The sequence below is a fragment of the Heptranchias perlo genome, unplaced genomic scaffold, assembly GCF_035084215.1.
Source record: "Heptranchias perlo isolate sHepPer1 unplaced genomic scaffold, sHepPer1.hap1 HAP1_SCAFFOLD_47, whole genome shotgun sequence".
NCBI lineage: Eukaryota > Metazoa > Chordata > Chondrichthyes > Hexanchiformes > Hexanchidae > Heptranchias > Heptranchias perlo.
This window is the reverse complement of record NW_027139484.1, coordinates 8,215,731-8,240,672: the sequence shown is the minus strand read 5'-3', so window position 1 is coordinate 8,240,672 and position 24,942 is coordinate 8,215,731. Positions and strand designations below refer to the sequence as shown.

Genomic DNA, 24,942 nt, shown 5'->3' with positions numbered 1-24,942 from the left:
AAGGGGCTCTCTCTCATTCTCCCTCTCCCCCTCCCCCAACCCATCGCTGATCAAAGTAAGGGGCTCTCTCTCATTCTCACTCTCCACGTCACCCACCCATCAGTGATGAAAGTCAGGGGCTCTCTCTCATTCTCTCTCTCCCCCTCCCCCCACCCACAACTGATTTTAGTTCGGGGCTCTCTCTCATTCTCCCTCTCCCCCTCCCCATCACTGATTAAAGTAAGGGGCTCTCTCTCATTTTTCCTCTCACCCCTCCCCCGACCCATCACTGATTAAAGTAAGGGGCTCTCTCTCATTTACCCCCTCCCCCCTCCCCCCACACCCCACCCCCCACCCATCACTGATTAAAGTCAGGGGCTCTCTCTCATTCTCCCTCTCCCCCCTCCCCCACCTATCGCTGATTAAAGTAATGGGCTCTCTCTCATTCTCACTCTGACCCCTCCCCCCACCCATCAATGATTCAAGGAAGGGGCTCACTCTCATTCTTCCTCTCACCCCTCCCCCGACCCATCACTTATTAAAGTAAGGGGCTCTCTCTCAATCTCTCTCTCCCTCTCCCCCCACCCATTACTGATTTAAGTTCGGGGCTCTCTCTCATTCTCCCTCTCCAACTCCCCCCACGCATCACTGATGAAAGTAAGGGGCTCTCTCTCATTCTCCCTCTCCCCCGACCCATCACTGATTAAAGTAAGGGGATCTCTCTCATTCTCCCTCTCCACCCTCCCCCCACCCATCACTGATTAAAGTCATGGGCTCTCTCTCATTCTCCCTCTCCCACTCCCCCCACACATCACTGATTAAAGTAAGGGGCTCTCTCTCATTCTCCCTCTCCCACTCCCCCCACACATCACTGATTAAAGTAAGGGGCTCTCTCTCATTCTCTCTCTCGCCCTCCCCCCACCCATTACTGATTTAAGTTCGGGGCTCTCTCTCATTCTTCCTCTCCCCCCTCCCCCTACCCATCACTGAATAAACTAAGGGGCTGTCTCTTATTCTCCCTCTCCCACTCCCCCCACATATCACTGATTAAAGTAAGGGGTTCTCTCTCATTCTCCCTCTCCACCCTCCCCCCACCCATCACTGATTAAAGTCAGGGGCTCTCTCTCATTCTCCCTCGCCCTTCTCCCTCCACCCATCACTGATTAAAGTAAGGGGCTCCCTCTCATTCTCCCACTCCCCCTCCCACCACCCATCACTGATTAAAGTAAGGGGCACTCTCTCATTCTTCCTCTCCCCCTGCCCCCGACCCATCACTGATTCAAGTCAGGGGCTCTCTATCATTCCTCCACTCCCCCCTCCCCCGACACATCACTGATTAAAGTAAGGGGCTCTCTCTCATTCTCCCTCTCCCCCCACCCATCACTGATTAAAGTCAGGGGCTTTCTCTCATTCTCCCTCTCCCCCTCCCCCACCCATCACTGATGAAAGTGAGGCACTCTCTCTCATTCTCCCTCTCCCCCTTCCCACACCAATCACTGATTAAAGTCAGGGGCTCTCTCTCATTCTCCCTCTCCCCCGACACATCATTGATTGAAGGAAGGGGCTCTCTCTCATTCTTCCTCTCACCCCTCCCCCGACCAATCACTGATTAAAGTAAGGGGCTCTCTCTCATTCTCCCTCTCACCCTCCCCATCACCGATTTAAGTAAGGGCCTCTCTCTCATTCTTCCTCTCCCCCCACCCCCGACCCATCACTGAATAAAGTAAGGGGCTCTCTCTCATCCTCCCTTTCCCACTCCCCCCACACATCACTGATTAAAGTAAGGGGCTCTCTCTCATTCTCCCTCTCCCCTCATCCCCCACCCATCACTGATTAAAGTGAGGGGCTCTCCCTCATTCTCCCTCTCCCACTCCACCTCCCACCGCCCATCACTGAATAAAGTAAGGGGCTCTCTCTCATTCTCCCTCTCCCCTCTCCACCACACATCACTGATTAAAGTCAGGGGCTCTCTCTCATTCTCCCTCTCCCCCCGCCATTCACTGATGAAAGGAAGGGGCTCTCTCTCATTCTCCCTCTCCCCCTCCCCCACCCATCACTGATGAAAGTAAGGGTCTCTCTCTCATTCTCCCTCTCCCCCTCCCCCTACCCATCACTGATTAAAGTAAGGGGCTCTCTCTCATTCTTCCTCTCCCCCTACCCCTCCCCCTCCCCATCACTGAATAAAGTAAGGGGCTCTCTCTCATTCTCCCTCCCCACCCTCCCCCCGCCCATCACTGATTAAAGTAAGCGGCTCTCTCTCATTCTCCCTCTCCCCCTCCCCCTCCCCCTCCCCCCATCCATCACTAATTAAAGAAAGGGGCACCCTCTCATTCTCCCTCTCCCCTCTCCTCCCACCCATCACTGTTTGAAGTAAGCGGCTCTCTGTCATTCTCGCTCTCCCACCGCCCATCGCTGATGAAAGTAAGAGGCTCTCTCTCATTCTCCCTCTCCCCCTCCCCCACCCATCGCTGATTAAAGTAAGGGGCTCTCTCTCATTCTCCATCTCCCCCTCCCCACCCATTAATGATTTAAGTTTGGGGCTCTCTCTCATTCTCCCTCCCCCCTCCCCCCACGCATCACTGATTAAAGTAAGGGGCTCTCTCTCATTCTTCCTCTCCCCCCTCCCCCTACCCATCACTGATTAAAGTAAGGGGCTCTCTCTCATTCTCCCTCTCCCCCCACCCATCACTGATGAACGTAGGGGGCACTCTTTCATTCTCCCTCTCCCCCTCCCCCACCCATCACTGATTAAAGTCAGGGGCTCTCTCTCATTCTCCCTCTCCCCCGACACATCACTGATTAAAGTAAGGGGCTCACTCTCATTCTCCCTCTCCCCCTCCCCCACCCATCACTGATTAAAGTAAGGGGCTCTCTCTCATTCTTCCTCTCCCCCTTCCCCCGACCTATCACTGATTAAAGTAAGGGGCTCTCTCTCATTCTCCCACTCCCCCCACCCATCACTGATTAAAGTAGGGTGCACTCTTTCATTCTCCCTCTCCCCCTCACCCACCCATCACTGATGAAAGTAAGGGGCTCTCTCTCATTCTCCCTCTCCCCCTCCCCACACCCATCACTGATTAAAGTCAGGGGCTCTCTCTCATTCTCCCTCCCCCCCACCCATCACTGATTAAAGTCAGGGGCTCTCTCTCATTCTCCCTCTCTCCCCTCCCCTACCCATTACTGATTTAAGTAAGGGGCTCTCTCTCATTCTCCCTCTCCCCCGACCCATCACTGATTGAAATAAGGGGTTCTCTCTCATTCTTCCTCTCACCCCGCCCCCGACCCATCACTGATTAAAGTCAGGGGCTCTCTCTCATTCTCCCTCTCTCCCCTCCCCTACCCATTACTGATTTAAGTAAGGGGCTCTCTCTCATTCTCCCTCTCCCCCGACCCATCACTGATTGAAATAAGGGGCTCTCTCTCATTCTCCCTCTCCCCCCTCCCCTCACACCCCACCCATCACTGATTAAAGTCAGGGGCTCTCTCTCATTCTCCCTCTCCCCCCTCCCCCACCTATCGCTGATTAAAGTAATGGGCTCTCTCTCATTCTTCCTCTGACCCCTCCCTCCACCCATCACTGATGAAAGGAAGGTGCTCTCTCTCATTCTTCCTCTCACCCCTCCACCGACCCATCACTGATGAAAGTAAGGGGCTCTCTCTCATTCTCCCTCTCCCCCCTCCCCCCACCCATCACTGATTAAAGTCAGGGGCTCTCTCTCATTCTCCCTCTCCCACTCCCCCCACACATCACTGATTGAAGTAAGGGGCTCTCTCTCATTCTCCCACTCCCCCCACCCATCACTGATTAAAGTAGGGTGCACTCTTTCATTCTCCCTCTCCCCCTCCCCCACCCATCACTGATGAAAGTAAGGGGCTCTCTCTCATTCTCCCTCTCCCCCTCCCCACACCCATCACTGATTAAAGTCAGGGGCTCTCTCTCATTCTCCCTCTCTCCCCTCCCCCACCCATTACTGATTTAAGTAAGGGGCTCTCTCTCATTCTCCCTCTCCCCCGACCCATCACTGATTGTATTAAGGGGCTCTCTCTCATTCTTCCTCTCACCCCGCCCCCGACCCATCACTGATTAAAGTCAGGGGCTCTCTCTCATTCTCTCTCTCCCCCTCCCCCCACCCATTACTGATTTAAGTTCGGGGCTCTCTCTCATTCTCCCTCCCCACTCCCCCCACGCATCACTGATTAAAGTAAGGGGCTCTTTCTCATTCTCCCTCTCCCCCTCCCCATCACTGATTAAAGTAAGGGGCTCTCTCTCATTCTTCCTCTCCCCCCTCCCCCAACCCATCACTGAATAAAGTAAGGGGCTCTCTCTCATTCTTCCTCTCCCCCCTCCCCCGACCCATCACTGAATAAAGTTAGAGTCTCTCTCTCATTCTCCCTCTCCCACTCCCCCCACACATCACTGATTAAAGTAAGGGACTCTCTCTCATTCTCCCTCTCCCCCCACCCATCACTGATTAAAGTCAGGGGCTTTCTCTCATTCTCCCTCTCCCTCTCCCCCTCCCCCCCCCCCCCACCCATCACTGATTAAAGTAGGGGGCACTCTGTCATTCTCCCTCTCCCCCTCCCACCACCCATCACAAATTAAAGTTAGGGGCTCTCTCTCATTCTCCCTCTCCCTCTCCGCCTTCCCCTCCCACCACCCTTCACTGATTAAAGTAAGGTGCTCTCTCATTCTCCCTCTCCCTCTCCCCCCACCCATCACTGATTAAAGTAAGGGGCTCTCTCTCATTCTCCCTCTCCCTCTCCCCCCACCCATCACTGATTAAAGTGAGGGGCTCTCTCTCATTCTCCCTCTCCACTCTCCCCCCACCCATCACTGATGAAAGTCAGGGGCTCTCTCTCATTCTACCTCTCCCCCTCCCCCCGCCAATCACTGATTAAAGTTCAGGGCTCGCTCTCATACTCCCTCTGCCACCTCCCCCACCCATCACTGATGAAAGTAAGGGTCTCTCTCTCTCATTTTCCCTCTGCAACTCCCCCCACACATCACTGATTAAAGTAAGGGGCTCTCTCTCATTCTCCCTCTCCACTCTCCCCCCATCCATCACTGATTAAAGTGAGGGGCTCTCTCTCATTCTCCCTCTACCCCCTCGACTCAACCATTCCTGATGAAAGTAAGGGGCAACCTCTCATTCTCCCTCTAACCCCCGCCCATCAATGATTAAATTAAGGGACACTCTCTCATTCTCCCTCTCCCTCTCCCCCCACCCATCACTGACGAAAGTAAGGGGCTCTCTCTCATTCTCCCTCTCCCTCTCCCCCCACCCATCACTGATGAAAGTAAGGGGCTCTCTCTCATTCTCCCTCTCCCCTCTCCCCCCACCCATCACTGATTAAAGTGAGGGGCTCTCTCTCATTCTCCCTCTCCCCCTTCACCCCACCCATCACTGATTAAAGTAAGGGGCTCTCTCTCATTCTCCCTCTCCCCCCACCCATCACTGATGAAAGTAAGGGGCTCTGTCTCATTCTCCCTCTCCCCCTACCGATCACTGATTAATTTCAGGGGCTCTCTCTCATTCTCCCTCTGCCCCCTCCCCCCGCCCATCACTGATTGAAGTAAGGGGCTCCCTCTCCCCTCTCCCCCCGCCCATCACTGATTGAAGTGAGGGGCTCTCTGTCATTATCCCTCTCCCTCCGCCCATCGCTGATTAAAGTAAGGGGCTCCCTCTCATTCTCCCTCTCCCACTCCGACGGCCCATCACTGATTAAAGTAGAGGGCACTCTGTCATTCTCCCTCTCCCCCTCCCCACACCCATTCCTGATTAAAGTAAGGGGCTCCCTCTCATTCTCCCTCCAACCCCCGCCCATCAATGATTAAATTAAGGGGCACTCTCTCATTCTCCCTCTCCCTCTCCCCCCACCCATCACTGACGAAAGTAAGGGGCTCTCTCTCAATCTCCCTCTCCCTCTACCCCCACCCATCACTGATTAAAGTAAGGGGCTCTCTCCCTCATTCTCCCTCTCCCTCTACCCCCACCCATCACTGATTAAAGGAAGGGGCTCTCTCTCATTCTCCCTCTCCCCTACCCCCACCCATCACTGATTAAAGTAAGGGGCTCTCTCTCATTCTCCCTCTCCCCCTCCACCCACCCATCACTGATTAAAGTAAGGGGCTTTCTCTCATTCTCCCTCTACCCCCTCCCCCTCCCCCCTCCCCCCGCCCATCACTGATTAAATAAGGGGCTTTCTCTCATTCTCCCTCTACCCCCTCCCCCTCCCCCCTCCCCCCTCCCATCATTGATTAAAGTAAGGGGCTCTCTCTCATTCTCCCTCTCCCTCTCCCCCCGCCAATCAATGATTAAAGTAAGGGGCTCTCTCTCATTCTCCCTCTCCCCCTCCCTCCACCCAACACTGATTAAAGTAAGGGGCTCTCTCTCATTCTCCCTCTCCCCCTCCCCCATCACTGATTAAAGGAAGGGGCTCTCTCTCATTCTCCCTCATAACTCACCCCACCCATCACTGATTAAAGGAAGGGGCTCTCTCTCATTCATTCTCCCCCCTCCCCCCACCCATCACTGATTAAAGTCAGGGGCTCTCTCTCATTCTCACTCTCCCCCTCCCCCCACCCATCACTGATTAAAGTAAGGGGCTCTCTCCCATTCTCCCTCTCACCCCTCCCCCATCACTGATTAAAGTTGAGGGCTCTCTCTCATTCTCCCTCTCCCCCCTCCGCCACCCATCACTTATTAAAGTAAGTGGCTCTCTCTCATTCTCCCTCTCACCCCTCCCCCATCACTGATTAAAGAGAGGGGCTCTCTCTCATTCTCCCTCTCCCCCTCCCCCCGCCAATCACTGAGAAAGTTAAGGGCTCGCTCTCATACTCCCTCTGCCCCCTCCCCCACCCATCACTGATGAAAGTAAGGGGCTCTCTCTCATTCTCCATCCACAACTCCCCCCACACATCACTGATTAAAGTAAGGGGCTCTCTCTCATTCTCCCTCTCCCCCCTCGACTCAACCATTCCTGATGAAAGTAAGGGGCAACCTCTCATTCTCCCTCTTACCCCCGCCCATCAATGATTAAATTAAGTGACACTCTCTCATTCTCCCTCTCCCCCCACCCATCACTGATTAAAGTAAGGGGCTCTCTCTCATTCTCCCTCTCCCTCTCCCCCCACCCATCACTGATGAAAGTAAGGGGCTCTCTCTCATTCTCCCTCTCCCCTCTCCAACCACCCATCACTGATTAAAGTGAGGGGCTCTCTCTCATTATCCCTCTCCCCCCTCACCCCACCCATCACTGATTAAAGTAAGGGGCTCTCTCTCATTCTCCCTCTCTCCCCACCCCAGCCAACACTGAAAAAAGTAAGGGGCTCCCTCTCATTCTCCCTCCAACCCCCGCCCATCAATGATTAAAGTTAGGGGCTCCCTCTCATTCTCCCTCCAACCCCCGCCCATCACTGATTAAATTAAGGGGCACTCTCTCATTCTCCCTCTCCCTCTCCCCCCACCCATCACTGACGAAAGTAAGGGGCTCTCTCTCATTCTCCCTCTCCCTCTACCCCCACCCATCACTGATTAAAGTAAGGGGCTCTCTCCCTCATTGTCCCTCTACCTCTCCCCCCACCCATCACTGATTAAAGTAAGAGGCTCTCTCTCATTCTCCCTCTCCCCTACCCCCACCCATCACTGATTAAAGTAAGGGGCTCTCTCTCATTCTCCCTCTCCCCCTCCACCCACCCATCACTGATTAAAGTAAGGGGCTTTCTCTCATTCTCCCTCTACCCCCTCCCCCCTCGCCCCTCCCCCCGCCCATCACTGATTAAATAAGGGGCTCTCTCTCATTCTCCCTCTACCCCCTCCCACCACCCATCACTGATTAAAGTAAGGGGCTCTCTCTCATTCTCGCTCTCCCCCTCCCCCCACCCATCAGTGATTAAAGTAAGGGGCTTTCTGTCATTCTCCCTCTCCCCCCTCCCATCATTGATTAAAGTAAGGGGCTCTCTCTCATTCTCCCTCTCCCTCTCCCCCCGCCAATCAATGATTAAAGTAAGGGGCTCTCTCTCATTCTCCCTCTCCCCCTCCCTCCACCCAACACTGATTAAAGTAAGGGGCTCTCTCTCATTCTCCCTCATAACTCACCCCACCCATCACTGATTAAAGGAAGGGGCTCTCTCTCATTCAATCTCCCCCCTCCCCCCACCCATCACTGATTAAAGTCAGGGGCTCTCTCTCATTCTCCCTCTCCCCCTCCCGACACCCATCACTGATTAAAGTAAGGGGCTCTCTCCCATTCTCCCTCTCACCACTCCCCCATCACTGATTAAAGTTGAGGGCTCTCTCTCATTCTCCCTCTCCCCCCTCCCCCACCCATCACTTATTAAAGTAAGTGGCTCTCTCTCATTCTCCCTCTCACCCCCCTCCCATCATTGATTAAAGTGAGGGGCTCTCTCTCATTCTCCCTCTCCCCCTCCCCCCGCCAATCACTGATGAAAGTTCAGGGCTCGCTCTCATACTCCCTCTGCCCCCTCCCCCACCCATCACTGATGAAAGTAAGGGTCTCTCTCTCATTCTCCATCCACAACTCCCCCCACACATCACTGATTAAAGTAAGGGGCTCTCTCTCATTCTCCCTCTCCACTCTCCCCCCACCCATCACTGATTAAAGTGAGGGGCTCCCTCTCATTCTCCCTCTCACCCTCCCCCCACCCATCACTGATTAAAGTAAGGGGCTCTCTCGCATTCTCCCACTCCCTCTCCCCCCACCCATCACTGATTAAGGGAAGGGGCTCTCTCTCATTCTCCCTCTCACCTTTCCCCCATCACTGATTAAAGTGAGGGGCTCTCTCTCATTCTCCCTCTCCCTCTCCACCCACCCATCACTGATTAAATTAAGGGGCTCGCTCTCATTCTCCCTCTCCCCCCACCCATCACTGATTAAAGGAAGGTGCTCTCGCTCATTCTCCCGCTCCCTCTCCCCCCAACCATCACTGATTAAAGTAAGGGGCTCTCTCGCATTCTCCCTCTCCCTCTCCCCCCACCCATCACTGATTAAGGTAAGGGGCTCTCTCATTCTCCCTCTCACCCCCCTCCCATCATTGATTAAAGTGAGGGGCTCTCTCTCATTCTCCCTCTCCCCCTCCCCCCGCCAATCACTGATGAAAGTTCAGGGCTCGCTCTCATACTCCCTCTGCCCCCTCCCCCACCCATCACTGATGAAAGTAAGGGTCTCTCTCTCATTCTCCATCCACAACTCCCCCCACACATCACTGATTAAAGTAAGGGGCTCTCTCTCATTCTCCCTCTCCACTCTCCCCCCACCCATCACTGATTAAAGTGAGGGGCTCCCTCTCATTCTCCCTCTCACCCTCCCCCCACCCATCACTGATTAAAGTAAGGGGCTCTCTCGCATTCTCCCACTCCCTCTCCCCCCACCCATCACTGATTAAGGGAAGGGGCTCTCTCTCATTCTCCCTCTCACCCTTCCCCCATCACTGATTAAAGTGAGGGGCTCTCTCTCATTCTCCCTCTCCCTCTCCACCCACCCATCACTGATTAAATTAAGGGGCTCGCTCTCATTCTCCCTCTCCCCCCACCCATCACTGATTAAAGGAAGGTGCTCTCGCTCATTCTCCCGCTCCCTCTCCCCCCAACCATCACTGATTAAAGTAAGGGGCTCTCTCGCATTCTCCCTCTCCCTCTCCCCCCACCCATCACTGATTAAGGTAAGGGGCTCTCTCATTCTCCCTCTTCCCCTCCCCCCAAACATCACTGATTAAAGTAAGGGGCTCTCACTCATTCTCCCTCTCCCTCTCCCTCCACCCATCACTGATTAAAGTAAGGGGCTCTCACTCATTCTCCCTCTCCCTCCACCCATCACTGATTAAAGTAATGGTGTCTCTCTCATTCTCCCTCTCCCGCTCCCCCCGCCCATCACTGATTCAAGTCAGTGGCTCTCTCTCATTCTCCCGCTCCCCCCTCCATCACTGATTAAAGTAAGGGGCTCTCTCTCATTCTCCCTCTCCCCCTCCCCCCACCCATCACTGATTAATGTCAGGGGCTCTCTCATTCTCCCTCTAACCCCTCCCCCACTCATCAATGATTGAAGTGAGGGGCTCTCTCCCATTCTCCCTCCCCCCTCCCGCCACCCATCACTGATTGAAGTAAGTGGCTCTCTCTCATTCTCCCCCTCCCCCCACCCATCACTGATTAAAGTCAGGGGCTCTCTCTCATTCTCCCTCTCCCCCCTCCTCCCCCTCCTCCATCTCGCCCCTCCTCCCTCCCCACCCATCACTGATTAATGTCAGGGGCTCTCTCTCATTCTCCAACTCCCCCCATAGATTTTGTCCCTATTGGATCAAACCCGATTGACAAGTCCGTCCCCCTGTCATCCCCAACTGACTCCTCCCCCGGGGCCCTTCCGGGGCAGGGTCTGCGCACTGCACACTCGGGACAAATGAACGCCTCCCCCACAGGCACCGCCCTCTCTCATTTGATTGACCGACCACAGAAAGGGTCACGTGTCTCCAGATTTTTAAACCCTTTCGGCCGTTTCACCGACTCAGCGCGGGCCCGGATGCAGCGCGCTTGTGTGATGTCAGCAATCCGGCGGGGTCGCGACCTGACTGATGGAAGAATCCAGGGGACTGGAGACGATCAACTGGTCCCTATCCTCCGCCATCATCTCAATCCACCGCCATCATCTCAATCCACCGCCATCCTCCCCCTGGAGAGGATCAACCGGTCCCTATCCACCGCCATCATCTCAATCCACTGCCATCCTCCCCCTGGAGAAGATCAGCCGGTCCCCATCCACCGCCATCATCTCAATCCACCGCCATCCTGCCCCTGGAGAAGATCAACCGGTCCCCATTCACCGCCATCATCTCAATCCACCGCCATCCTCCCCCTGGAGACGATCAACCGGTCCCCATCCACCGCCATCATCTCAATCCACCGCCATCCTCCCCCTGGAGAGGATCAACCGGTACCCATCCACCGCCATCATCTCAATCCACCGCCATCCTCCCCCTGGAGAAGATCAACCGGTCCCCATCCATCTCCATCATCTCAATCCACCGCCATCCTCCCCCTGGAGAAGATCAACCGGTCCCCATCCACCGCTATCATCTCAATCCACCGCCATCATCTCAATCCACCGCCATCCTCCCCCTGGCGGGAGTGTGAATCAGACGGTTAATCAGACTCATCCATCCCTTTCTCACCTCCAGACTCCACTATTCCAATACTCTCCTGCCCGTCCTCCCATCTTCCACCCTCCATAAACATCCTAAACTCTGCTGCCCATGTCAGAACTCGCACAAAGTTCCGTTCACCCATCACCCGCTTTGCTCACTGACCTACATTGGCTCACGGTCTGGGAACGCCTCCATTTTAAAATTTTCATCCTGGTTTTGAAATCCCTGCACGACCCTCCCCCTCCCCATCTCTGTAACCTCCTCCAGCCCTACAACCCTCCGCGATCTATGCGCTCCTACAAATCTCGCCTGTTGCCGATCCCCCCATTTCCATTGCTTCACCACTGGCGGCCGTGCCTTCAGCTGCCTGGACCCCAAGCTCTGGAATTTCCTCGCTAAACCTCTGCGCCTCTCTCTCCTCCTTCAAGACGCTCCTTAAAATCTACCTCATTGATTGATCGAGCTCTCGACGGGCTCTAACCAGAGCTATGGAAAGATGTAACATAACTTCCTCCACTTCATATTCCAGCCCTTGAGATAAAGGCCAACATTACATTAGTCTTTTTGATCACTTCGTGTACCTGCCCACTGGGTTTTAGAGATTTGTGTACTTGGACCCCTAAATTTCTCTGCTCATCCACAGTTCCCACACTCTTCCCATTCAGAAAATATTCCGATTTGTCTTTTTCTGATCCAAAGTGGATGACCTCACACTTGCCCACATTAAACACCATCTCCCACAGTTTTCCTCACTCACTTAGTCTGTCTGTGTCCCTGGTTTCCAGTTTCCCCAATAGAGTAAGATTCTGTTTTCAGTACAAAGTAACAGGGAATCAAATCTACCCTTTTATTAGGTGTGTTGAGGTGATAGGAAGTTGAAGTACAGATCGGTTACGATTTAATAGAATGGCGGGAAAGGATCGAGGGGATGAATGGCCTCCTCCTTTTCCTGTGAAACAACCTCGAGGAGCTGAACGGACTCCCCCTGTTCCGGTGTAACAGGCTCGAGGGGTTGAACGGCCTCCTCCTGTTCCAGTATAACAGGCTCGAGGGGCTGAATGGCCTCCTCCTGTTCCTGTGTAACAGGCTCGAGGGGCCGGATGGCCTCCTCCTGTTCCTGTGTAACAGGCTCGAGGGGCTGAACGGCCTCCTTCTGTTCCTGTGTAACAGGCTCGAGGGGCTGAACGGCCTCCCCCAATTCCAGTGTAACAGGCTCGAGTGGCTGAACGGCCTCCTCCTGTTCCTATATAATGTTATTGGGTTTGGAGTGAAACACACGGGTAATGATACAGTATCAAACACTTTGGGGAAGGCACTGGGTCACCACACAATGGCAGGGTACCGTGTGAGAGACACAGTGAGAAAGGATGTGTGCGTATATCAGTGAGTGAGAGTGAGAGAGAGGATGCCTCTGTCTATCAGTGAATGAGTGAGTGTGAGCGAGGGTGCCTCTGTATATCAGTGAATGAGTGAGTGTGTGTGAGAGAGAGGATGCCTCTGCATATCAGTGAGTGACTCGGAGTGAGTGTGTGAGAGAGAGGATGCCTCTGTATATCAGTGAGTGACTCTGAGTGAACGTGTGTGAGAGAGACGATGCCTCTGTATATCAGTGAGTGACTGAGTATCTGTGTGTATTTTGTGTGTAGGGGACAAGCGGCAGGATGATGAAACCCAACCTTGAACCATCAACAACTTGTAAAACCCGACACAGACTGGGCCTGAACAAGTTAAATTCCCAGAAGACACGTGTCCATATCACTGGTTGGATCAGACACTGCAAGTGGCGTCTCGGGGCAAAGTATCAGAAACCTCTTCCTCATATCGACCCATTCAGCAGAGGGGGGCGATGCAACAGATCGACTTTAACCCCCAGTCTCCAGGTTACAAACCACAGTCAGCAGAGGGGGGCGATGCAACTGATCTACTTAAACTCCCAGTCTCCAGGTTACAAACCGCAGTCAGCAGAGGGGGGAGATGCAACAGATCTACTTTACCCCCCAGTCTCCAGGTTCAAGCCTCAGTCAGCAGAGGGGGGCGATGCAACAAATCTACTTTACCTCCCAGTCTCCAGGTTACAAACCTCAGTCAGCAGAATGGGGCGATGCAACAGATCTACTTTACCCCCCAGTCTCCAGGTTACAAACCTCAGTCAGCAGAGGAGGGCGATGCAGCAGATCTACTTTACCCCCCAATCTCCAGGTTACAAGCCTCAGTCAGCAGAGGGGGGCGATGCAACAGATCTACTTTACCCCCCAGTCTCCAGGTTACAAACCACAGTCAGCAGAGTGGGGCGATGAAACAGATCTACTTTACCCCCCAGTCTCCAAGTTACAAACCTCAGTCAGCAGAGTGGGGAGATGCAACAGATCTACTTTACCCCCCAGTCTCCAGGTTACAAACCTCAGTCAGCAGAGGGGGGTGATGCAACTGATCTACTTAATCTCCCAGTCTCCAGGTTACAAACCGCAGTCAGCAGAGGGGGGAGATGCAACAGATCTACTTTACCCCCCAGTCTCCAGGTTACAAATCGCAGTCAGCAGAGGGGGGCGATGCAACAGATCTACTTTACCCCCCCCCCCATTCTCCAGGTTACAAACCGCTGTCAGCAGAGGAGGGCGATGCAACAGATCTACTTTACCCCCCAGTCTCCAGGTTCAAGCCTCAGTCAGCAGAGGGGGGCGATGCAACAAATCTACTTTACCCCCCAGTCTCCAGGTTACAAATCGCAGTCAGCAGAGGGGGGCGATGCAACAGATCTACTTTACCCCCCAGTCTCCAGGTTACAAACCTCAGTCAGCAGAGGGGGGCGATGCAGCAAATCTACTTTACCCCCCAATCTCCAGGTTACAAGCCTCAGTCAGCAGAGGGGGGCGATGCAACAGAACTACTTTACCCCCCAGTCTCCAGGTTACAAACCACAGTCAGCAGAGTGGGGCGATGAAACAGATCTACTTTACCCCCCAGTCTCCAAGTTACAAACCTCAGTCAGCAGAGGGGGGAGATGCAACAGATCTACTTTACCCCCCAGTCACCAGGTTACAAACCTCAGTCAGCAGAGGTGGGCGATGCAACAGATCTACTTTACCCCCCAAGTCTCCAGGAAACAAACCGCAGCCAGATGAGGCGGGCGATGCAACAGATCTACTTTACCCCCCAGTCTCCAGGTTTCAAACCGCAGTCAGCAGAGGGGGGCGATGCAGCAGATCTACTTTACCCCCCATTCTCCAGGTTACAAACCGCTGTCAGCAGAGGGGGGAGATGCAACAGATCTCCTTTACCGCCCAGTCTCCAGGTTACAAACCTCAGTCAGTTGAGTGGGGCGATGCAACAGATCTACTTTACCCCCCAGTCTCCAGGATACAAACCGCAGTCAGCAGAGGGGGGCGATGCAACAGATCTACTTTACCCCCCAGTCTCCAGGTTACAAACCGCAGTCAGCAGAGGGGGGCGATGCAACAGATCTACTTTACCCCCCAGTCTCCAGGATACAAACCGCAGTCAGCAGAGGCGGGGCGATGCAACAGATCTCCTTTACCGCCCAGTCTCCAGGTTACAAACCTCAGTCAGCAGAGGGGGGCGATGCAACAGATCTACTTTACCCCAGTCTCCAGGTTACAAACCTGAGTCAGCAGAGGGGGGCGATGCAACAGATCTACTTTACACCCATTCTCCAGTTTACAAACCTCAGTCAGCAGAGGGGGGCGATGCAGCAGATCTACTTTACCCCCCATTCTCCAGTTTACAAACCTCAGTCAGCAGAGGGGGGCGATGCAGCAGATCTACTTTACCCCCCACTCTCCAGTTTACAAACCGTTGTCAGCAGAGACGGGCAATGCAACAGATCTCGTTTCCGTTCCTTGAGCTCGCTGGCAACTTACAGCTGCCAAATGGAAAAAAAATGTTTTGAACTTTGTGTCGCTGCAATTATGCTTGTTTTTCAAAAACATATTATCACCCCGCCATTTCTTAACAACGGTATTATTTATGATCGCTTTGTAATATGAAAGTTACATGACACGCCAGACTTGTACATTAATCTCAAGGGCCTGTCTCTCACTGATATTTTGAAAACACGGTCCTCTATTTATACCTGTTAAGTTAGATTAAACATAATTATAAATCGATAAACGGATGGTTAGAAAAAGGCTTTTAAGATTAATATGTGTCGATAACCAGGGGACACAGATTTAAGATAATTGACAAAAGAAGCAGGCGGGGGGAGATGAAGAGATTTGCATTTTGATGTGGCCAGATATTATGATCTGGACTGGACTACCTGAACGGGTGGTGGAAGCAGATTCAATAGTAACTTGAAAAAGGAATTGGATAGAATAACGGAATGATTACAGCATCGAAGGAGACCATTCAGGCCATCGAGCCTGTGCCGGCTCTTAGTCAGAGCATTACATTTAATCCCATTCCCCCGCTCTTTCCACGTAGACCTGCAAATATTTTCCCTTGCACAATTTATCCAATTCGCTTTTGAATCTGCTTCCACCATCCCGTCAGGCAGCGCATTCCAGATCATTAAACTCACTGCATTTGGTTCTTTCGCCAATCACCTTAAATGTGTGTCCTCTGGTTCTTGACCCTTCCGCCAATAGGAACAGTTTCCCTTTACTTACTTTATCTAAATCGCCATGATTTTGAACACTTCTATCAAATCAAAGAGCAGGGAAATGAATCTGGATTGTATCGGGACAAACATCGCTCTCAGTTTAATAAAAAGAACCCTCGGCCGAGGCTGGATCAGGTGATCACCCAGAACATTATTCTGACAACACACAAAATAATCAATTGGAAGAATTTTTACAATCCATTAAATAAGATTTGCGTATCATTTTATCACCAGTTTATATTTAAATGATAATCATTTAATTCAACTGCAAGTGTGAAATCCAGAAATAGATTTACTGATGGGAAATAATATTAAGCAAAACCCAGTATCCAGTTCAGAATTGTAAGATGGTTGATTTTGATGGATATGAAATATATTTGAATTCAGTAACACTGTCTGGCATTACATTAAAACACAGTATAATATCGATATTATGGAGACAAGAAAGGTGGGTTCTTTCCAAGTTGGTGCTGGGGACGGGGAGACACTTTAAACCTGATGGGCTCCGCATCAGACTGGAGTCATCTCTTCGATCAAACCCCTTCACTCTAAAACACACACAAGATTCATTTGTGACTATGTGATTTGAGACAGAAACTGATCTCACTTCACATTTCATTGCACTGCCTCATGCTGGATAATTGTACTCGGTGATTAGACTCTCCCAGTCTCATTCTCGCCATTTCCCCCTTTACCTTGTAACCTTTGTGGACTGTCTACAGGACCAGTGTTCATTTGAGGAAATGACACTTTCTCTTACCTTTCTCCCCAGTCGATCTATGGAAGCTCTTTGAATCGGAAGGGTTCTCTCTGGTTGCTGCTCTCACAATCCTGTGCTGATTCACCTGCTGTTGTTCCTCAGTCTACAATCCCTGTTTACTTCCAGCTGTGGACTTTTCTCAATCACTTCGTCATTCACCGGGAGATCTAATAATGGCAGGGCAGAAAATGAGACCAATCCTGACGGTGTGAAGGAGAATCTAATCTGCACTTTCCCTCGCTGCAGAAATGAATGCCGCTCATTGAGTCCGCCACTTCCATTGGTTCAAAACAAGTGATTGATAACCCCACCCGCCAATCAGTGCCTGGTCCCACACACAGCCCCACGCCCGCTTGTTATGAACCAATAGAATAGAAACTCCCTTCCGATCAGCACTGTGGGAGAACCTTCACCACACAGACTGCAGCGGTTGAAGAAGGCGGCTCACCACCACCTTCTCAAGGGCAATTAGGGCTGGGCAATAAATGCTGGCCTCGCCAGCGATGCCCACATCCCATGAACGAATAAAAAAATAATAGAACGGGCGTAAGTCACTCGCCTATGCGAATCTCTGTCGGAGTTTTTTGAGGATGTCACGAGCAGGGTAGATAAAGGGGAACTAGCGGATGTTGCTTATTTCGATTTTCAAAAGGCAGTCAATAAATTGCCACACAATAGTTTGTTACACAAGAGAAGGGCTCATTGGGTTGGGCTAATATTGAGGATTGAGAATTGGTTCACGAACAGAAAACAGAGAGTCGGGATAAACGAGTCATTTTCAGGTTGGCAGGCTGTAACCAGTGGAGTGCCACAATGATCAGTGCTGGGGCCTCAGCTATTTACAATCTATATTAATGACTTAGATGAAGGCACCGAGTGCTGTGTATCCAAGTTTGCTGACGATACAAAGCTAGGTGGGAAAGTCAGCAATGAGGATGACACAAAGAGTCTGCAAAGGGATATAGACAGCTTCAGTGAGTGGGCAAAAATATGGAAGATAGAGTATAATGTGGGGAAATGTGAGGTTATTCACTTTTGTCCGAAGCAAAGAAAAACAGAATATTTTTAAAATGGTGATAAACTGTTACATTTTATCGTTCAGAGGTGTCCTCGTACAAGAAACAAAGAAAGTTAACATGCAGGTACAGCAAACAATCATGAAGGCAAATAGCATTTTGGCCTTTATTGCAAGGGGGTTGGAGTTCAAGAGTAAGGAATTCTTCCGAGAATTGTATAGGGCTTTGATGAGACCTCACCTGGAGTACTGTGTACACTTTTGGTCTCTTTATCTATGGAATGATATACTTGTCTTACAGGCAGTGCAAGATGGGTTCACTGGATTGATTCCTGGGATGAGAGGGTTGTCCTATGAGGAGAGATTGAGTAGAATGGGCCGATACTCTCTGGAGTTTAGAAGAATGAGAGGTGATATTATTGAATCATATAAGATTCTGAGGGGTTTTGACAGGGTCGATGCTGAGAGGTTGTTTCCCCTAGCTGGATAGTCTAGAACAAGGGGGCATAGTCTCAGGATACGGGGTCAGACTTTTAGGAATAAGATGAGGAGAAATTTCTTCATTCAGAGGGTTGTGAACCTTTGGATTTCTTTTTCCCCGGGGGGCTGTGGATGGTCAATCGTTGAGTATATTCAAGGCTGAGATTGAGAGATTTTTGGACTGTAATTGACTCAAGGGATATGGGGATCAGACGGGAAAGTGGAGTTGAGGTTGAAGATCAGCCATGATCTTATTGAATGGCGGAGCAGGATCGAGGGGCCGGATGGCCCAGCCCTGCTCCTATTTTGTATGTTCTTATGAGGTGACCCAGGGGATGGACCAGGCGGTGATACCAGGCAGTGAGACCGGGCGGAGAGTGCGGGAGTGCAGCTCCTCACTGACTGAAGCCCGGGGTTCAGGGAGGGGGAGATTTATCTGAGCCACAAGCACACTCCCTGGAGCTGCCACACGTTCCCGGGCCCAGAGAGAGGGACAACACAGTCACTCACATGACCCTCCGTGCACCCTCATTCACGTGCCTCTCCCTCCACAGTCACCCACATCCCTATCCCTCCACCGTCTCTCACATCCTCCACCCTCCACCCTCACACACATCCCCCTCCCTCCACACTCACACACACCACCTCCCTCCACCCTCACACACATCCCCTCCCTCCACCCTCGCACACATCCCCCTCCCTGCACCCTCACCCTGAACCACATCCCCATCCCTCCACCCTGTTTCACATCTCCTCCCTCCACTCTCACTCACCTCACCCTCCCACAACACTCATTCACATCCCACTCCTTCCACACTCACTCACATCCACTTCCATCCACCCTCACACACATCCCCCTCACTCCACCCTAAAGCACATGCCCCTCTCTCCACTCTTACTCAGATCACCCTCCCTCAACACGCATTCATATCCCTATCCCTCCATCCTCTTTCACATCCCCCTCACCCCACTCTCACTCACATCCACTTCCGTCCAGCCTCACTCACATACGACTCCCTCCACCCTCACACACATCCTGCTCCCTCCACCCTGACTCATAACACCCTCCCTCCACTCTCACTCACACATCCCCCTCCCTCCACCATAACACACAATCCCCTCCCTCCATTCACACTCACACATCCACTTCCTTCCAGCCTCATTCACATTGGTCCCATCAACCTTACTCACAATCCCCTCCCTCCACTCTCACTCACACTTCTGCCTCCCTCCAGCCTCACTCACAACCCCGTGCTTCCACCATCACATACAAACTCCTCCATCTACACTCACTCACATCGTTCCTATCAACCTCATTCACATCCGCCTCCTTCCCTTCTCACTCAAATTCACCTCCCTCTACCCTCACTCATATTCCACTCCCTCCACGCTCAATCATACATCCTCCTGTCTCCACCCTCACTCACATTCCCTTCCCTCCCTTCTCACTCACATCACCGTTACTGCACCCTCATGAACATCCCCCTCCCTCCACCCTGACTCACATTTCCCCCTCACTTCACAGGCACTCACACATTTCCCTCCCTACGCCACCCCCCACACACAACCCCCTTCCACAACACTCACTCACATATCCACCTCCCTCCACCCTCATTCACATCTCCATGCCTCCATCCTAACTCATATAACCACTCCCACTACCCTCACTCACACATCCCCCTCCCTCCACACTCACTCAGACATCACCGTCACTCCACGCTCACTCACACATTCCCCTCCCTTCACTGTAACTCACACATCCCACTCTGTCCACTCTTATTCACATACTCCTCCCTCCACCCTGACTCACACATCACACTCTGTCCACTCTTATTCACATACTCCTCCCTCCACCCTAACTCACACATCCCACTCCCTCCACCCTTATTCACATACTCCTCCCTCCACCCTGACTCACACATCCCACTCTGTCCACTCTTATTCACATACTCCTCCCTCCACCCTAATTCACACATCCCACTCCCTCCACCCTTATTCACATACTCCTCCCTCCACCCTAACTCACACATCCCACTCCCTCCACCCTTATTCACATACTCCTCCCTCCACCCTAATTCTCATATCCCACTCCCTCCACCCTTATTCACATACTCCTCCCTCCACCCTAATTCACACATCCCACTCCCTCCACCCTTATTCACATACTCCTCCCTCCACCCTAATTCACACATCCCACTCCCTCCACCCTTATTCACATACTCCTCCCTCCACCCTAATTCACATATCCCACTCCGTCCACCCTTATTCACATACTCCTCCCTCCACTCTAACTCACACAGCCCACCCTCACCCACATCCACCTCCCTCTACCCTCACATATACTTCCCCGTCCCTCCTCCATCAATCACATATTCACCTCGCTCCACCCTCACTCACGTCATCCTCTCTCCAACCTCACTCACACATCCCCTCCCTCCACACTCACTCATATCCCCTCACAGTCATTCACATTCCACTCCCTCCACCCTAACTCACACATCCCTCTCCTTCCACCCTCACTCACACATCCCCCTCACTCCACGCTCACTCACACATCAAATTCCCTCCACCCTAATTCACACACCCCACACCCTCCATCCTCATTCACATTCTCTTCCCTCCTCCCTAACTGAAACATCCCACCCTCAGTCAGACCCCACCATCCACCCTCACTCACATCGCCGCCCTCCAACCTCACTCCCATTGACCTACCACCAACCTCGCTCACATCGCCCTCCATCCACCCTCACTGACACATCCCCATCCACCCTCACTCATAAATCCCATCCCTCCACCCTTATACAATCATCCCACTAACTGCACACTCAAACACACACCATTCCTCCAACCTTATTCAGTCATTCCCCGCCCTCCACCCTCACTCACACATCCTCCTTTCTCTACCATCATTCACTCCTAACCCTCCCTCCATCCTCACTCACAAATCCTCCTCCCACCACTCATCCATCCTGAGTCAATCACACATCCACCTCCCTCCAAACTCACTCACACATCGTCTGCCTCCGCCCGCAATCGCATCCCGTCACCTCACCCTCACTCACACACGGCCCACCCTCCACCATCACTCACACATCCATCTCCTTCCACTGACACTCACACATCCCTCTCCCACCATCCTCACTCACACATCCCACTCCCTCCCCCTCACGCGCAACCCCTTCCCTCCATACTCACTCACATCCCCTCCCTCCACCCTCATTCACATCCCTCTATATCCATGTTCACTCACTCATCATCCCTCTAACCTCAATCACACATCCCACGTCGTCGACCCTCACTCACATCCCCCTTCCTCCACTCTCACTCATACATCCACATCACTCCACCCTCACTCAGACAGCACCCTCTCTCCACTGTCATTCACACATCACAATTCCTCTACCCTAATTCACATCCTCTTCCCTCCACCCACAATAACGCATCCACCACCCTGCACCCTCACTCACACGTCCCTTCCTCCACCCTCACTCACATGGCCCTCCCTCCACTATCATTCACATCCCTCTACCTCCACCGTCACTCACACACCCCACTCCGTCCACCCTCATTCACATTCCTCTCCATTCACCCTCATTCAAACATCCTCCTCCCTCCACCCTCACTCAAAACCCACACCCCCAACCTCACTTACATCGCCCTACCTCTATCCTCATTCACATCACCATCCCTCCACCTTCACTCACACATCACCCTCACTCCACATTCACTCAAACATACCCCTCACACCACCCACACTCACACTTTCATCTCGCTCCACCGTCACTCATACATCACCCTTCCTCCACTGTCACTCACATCCCCCTCCCTTCACCCTCGAACACTCATACCCCACACTCCACCCTCACTTACACATCCCGCACACTCCACCATCAGTCATACATCCTCTTCGCAATACACTCACTCACATCCCCTCCCTCCAAACTCACTCACAACCCCTTCCATCCAGCCTCACACACATCCACCCTTCTACCCTCACTCATACCCTCTCCCACCACCCTCACTCAAACATCCTCTCACTCCACCCTCACTCCCATCGCCATACCTCCACCCTCATTCACATCCCCCAACCCCCACCCTCAATCACGCATCCACCTCCCTTCATCCTCATTCACACATTTCCCTGCCTCCACCCTCTCTCATACATCCCCCTCCTTCCACCGTCACTCACACATCCCACTCCCTCTACCCTCTCTCACATATCCCACTCCCTCCATCATCATTCACATCGTCCTCCCACCACAGTCACTTACACCCCCCTCCCTTCACCATCGCTCACATCCTCCACCCTCCACTCTCACTCATACTTCTCTCTCTGGGCCCGCCCCGGTTCAATCATGGCTTTTAAAAGGGAATTGGATAAATACTTGAAGGGAACAAAAATTGCAGGGCTCCGGGGATAGGGCAGGGGAGTGGGACTAGCTGGATTGCTCTTGCATAGATTCGGCGCATGGTCGACGGGTCGAATGGCCTCCCTCTGTGTTGCAACGATTCTATGACTTAGATGAAGGGGCCGAGTGTAATGTCTCCAATTTTGCTGACGATAAAAGGTAGGTGGGAAAGTAAGCTGTGAGGAGGACACAAAGAGTCTGCAAAGAGATATAGACAGGTTAAGTGAGTGGGCAAGAAGGTGGCAGATGGAGAAATGTGAGGTTATTCACTTTGGTCGGAAGAATAGAAAAACAGGATATTTTTTAAATCGTAAGAAACTATTGAACGTTGGTGTTCAGAGAAATTTGGGTGTCCCGTTTCATGGTCTGAATATATAGAGAAGAGTTTACACTGAATGTTTCATGGTCTTTCGGACATAAATTGGAACCAACACCTCTTGTACTGAGATCTGACAGATTGTTACCATGGCAGTAGAGGAAATCACTCATGGAAAATAACTGAAACGGAAATGACAAAAACCACCATCGTGTTTAGAGTTTAGTTAAGATGAAGATTAACCCTAAACATTCAGACACTTTTTCTAACCACGAAGCTGCTATTCCAATAAAGATGTTTTTACACCACGAGACCTGATACTGGGAATTTACTGAATGTACCGTCAGTTCGAGCTCGACAGAACATTAAGCAGCACCGCATCGACAGAAGGACATGGATCAAACAGTCACATTATTAAAAACAGACCCCATCTGCTCTGAAAATCAGATTGTCATAAACCATCTAAACATGTAACTGTTAGCAGTGGCCATTTAAATTACTGCTACGATACTGAATTCGATGGCAAAACATCTGATCGTCACATTCTTTATACATCTGGAATGTTACAAAGTTTGGATAAACAACATTTCTGGAAACTCCAGTTAGTGTTTAAAAGGGCTGAAAGACAGTGTCTATATTTTCTGCTTAAATCATTATTCGAATACGATTTACGTATCATTTTATCACCAGTTTATATGTAAACTATCATTTAATTCAACTGCAATTCTAAAATCCAGAAATAGATTTACTGATGGGAAATAACATTAAGTTAAATCCAGTATCCAGTTCAGAATTGTAAGATGATTGATTTTGATAGTTGGATATGAAATATATTTGAATTCGGTAACACTGACTGGTACTACATTAATACAGTGTAATATTGATATTATGGGGACCATAAAGGTGGGTTCATTCACAGTTGGTGCTGGGGGCGGGGAGACATTGTATATCTGCTCGGCACTGCCTCAGACTGGAGTCACCTCTTAGATCAAACCCCTTCACTCTAAAACACACACAAGATTCATTTGTGACTGTGTGCTTTGAGACAGAAACTGATCTCACTTCACGTTTCATTGCACGGCCTCATGCTGGATAATTGTACTCTGTGATCAGACTCTCCCAGTCTCATTGTCACCATTTCCCCATTAGCTTGTAACCTTTGTGGACTGTCCACAGGACCAGTGTTTATCTGAGTAAATGGGACTTTCTCTTACCTTTCTCCCCAGTCGATCGATGGAAGCTCTTTGAATCGGAAGGGTTCTTTCTGGTTGCTGATCTCACAATCCTGTGCTGATTCGCCTGGCTGTTGTCCCTCAGTCTACAATCCCTGTTTAATTCCAGCTGTGGGCTTTTCTCAATCACTCCGTCATTCACCGGGAGATCTAATTATGGCAGGGCAGAAAATGAGAACAATATTGACGGTGTGAAGGAGAATCGAATCGACACTTTCACTCGCTGCAGAAATGATTGCCGCTCATTGAGTCCGCCCCTTCCATTGGTTCAAAACAAGTGATTGATAACCCCACCCGCCAATCAGGGCCTGGTCCCACACACAGCCCCACGCCCGCTTGTTATGAACCAATAGAATAGAACCTCCCTTCCGATCAGCACTGTGGGAGAACCTTCACCACACAGACTGCAGCGGTTGAAGAAGGCGGCTCACCACCACCTTCTCAAGGGCAATTAGGGCTGGGCAATAAATGCCGGCCTCGCCAGCGATGACGGCATCCCATGAACGAATAAAAAATAATAGAAAGGGCGGAATCACTCGCCTCGGTGAATTTCTATTGGAGTTTTTTGAGGATGTCACGAGCAGGGTTGATAAAGGGGAACCAGTGGATATTGTATTTTTAAATTTTCAAACGGCATTCAATAAGTTGCCAAACAAAAGTGTGTTATGCAAGGTAAGGGCTCATTGGGTTGGGGGTAATATTGAGGATGGAGGATTGGTAAACGGACAGAAAACGGAGAGTCGGGATAAACGGGTCATTTTCAGGTTGGCAGGCTCGACCTCGTGGAGTGCCACATGGATCAGTGCTGGGGCCTCAGCTATTTACACTATATGTTAATGACTTAAATGAAAGCACTGAGTGTTAGGTATCCAAGTTTGCTGACGATACAAAGCTAGGTGGGAAAGTAAGCTGTGAGGAGGACATAAAGAGTCTGAAAAGGGATATCGACAGGTTCAGTGAGTGGGCAAGAATATGGCA

The 24,942-nt window shown here is 51.6% G+C and overlaps 1 protein-coding gene across 2 annotated transcripts in view; it reads right to left on the bottom strand.

Moving 5' to 3' along the window:
• The window catches only part of LOC137313339 (NACHT, LRR and PYD domains-containing protein 3-like), a 78,402-nt gene extending 54,245 nt beyond the window's left edge, over window positions 1-24,157 (bottom strand). For both annotated transcript variants that reach the window (XM_067979463.1, XM_067979461.1), the window contains exons 1-2: window positions 23,947-24,157; window positions 16,513-16,679 (exon numbers count right to left, since the gene is read on the bottom strand). The gene's annotated coding sequence lies outside the window, so the exon portion shown is untranslated. The remainder of the gene's footprint in view (window positions 1-16,512; window positions 16,680-23,946) is intronic.
• Window positions 24,158-24,942: the final 785 nt, after the last annotated feature.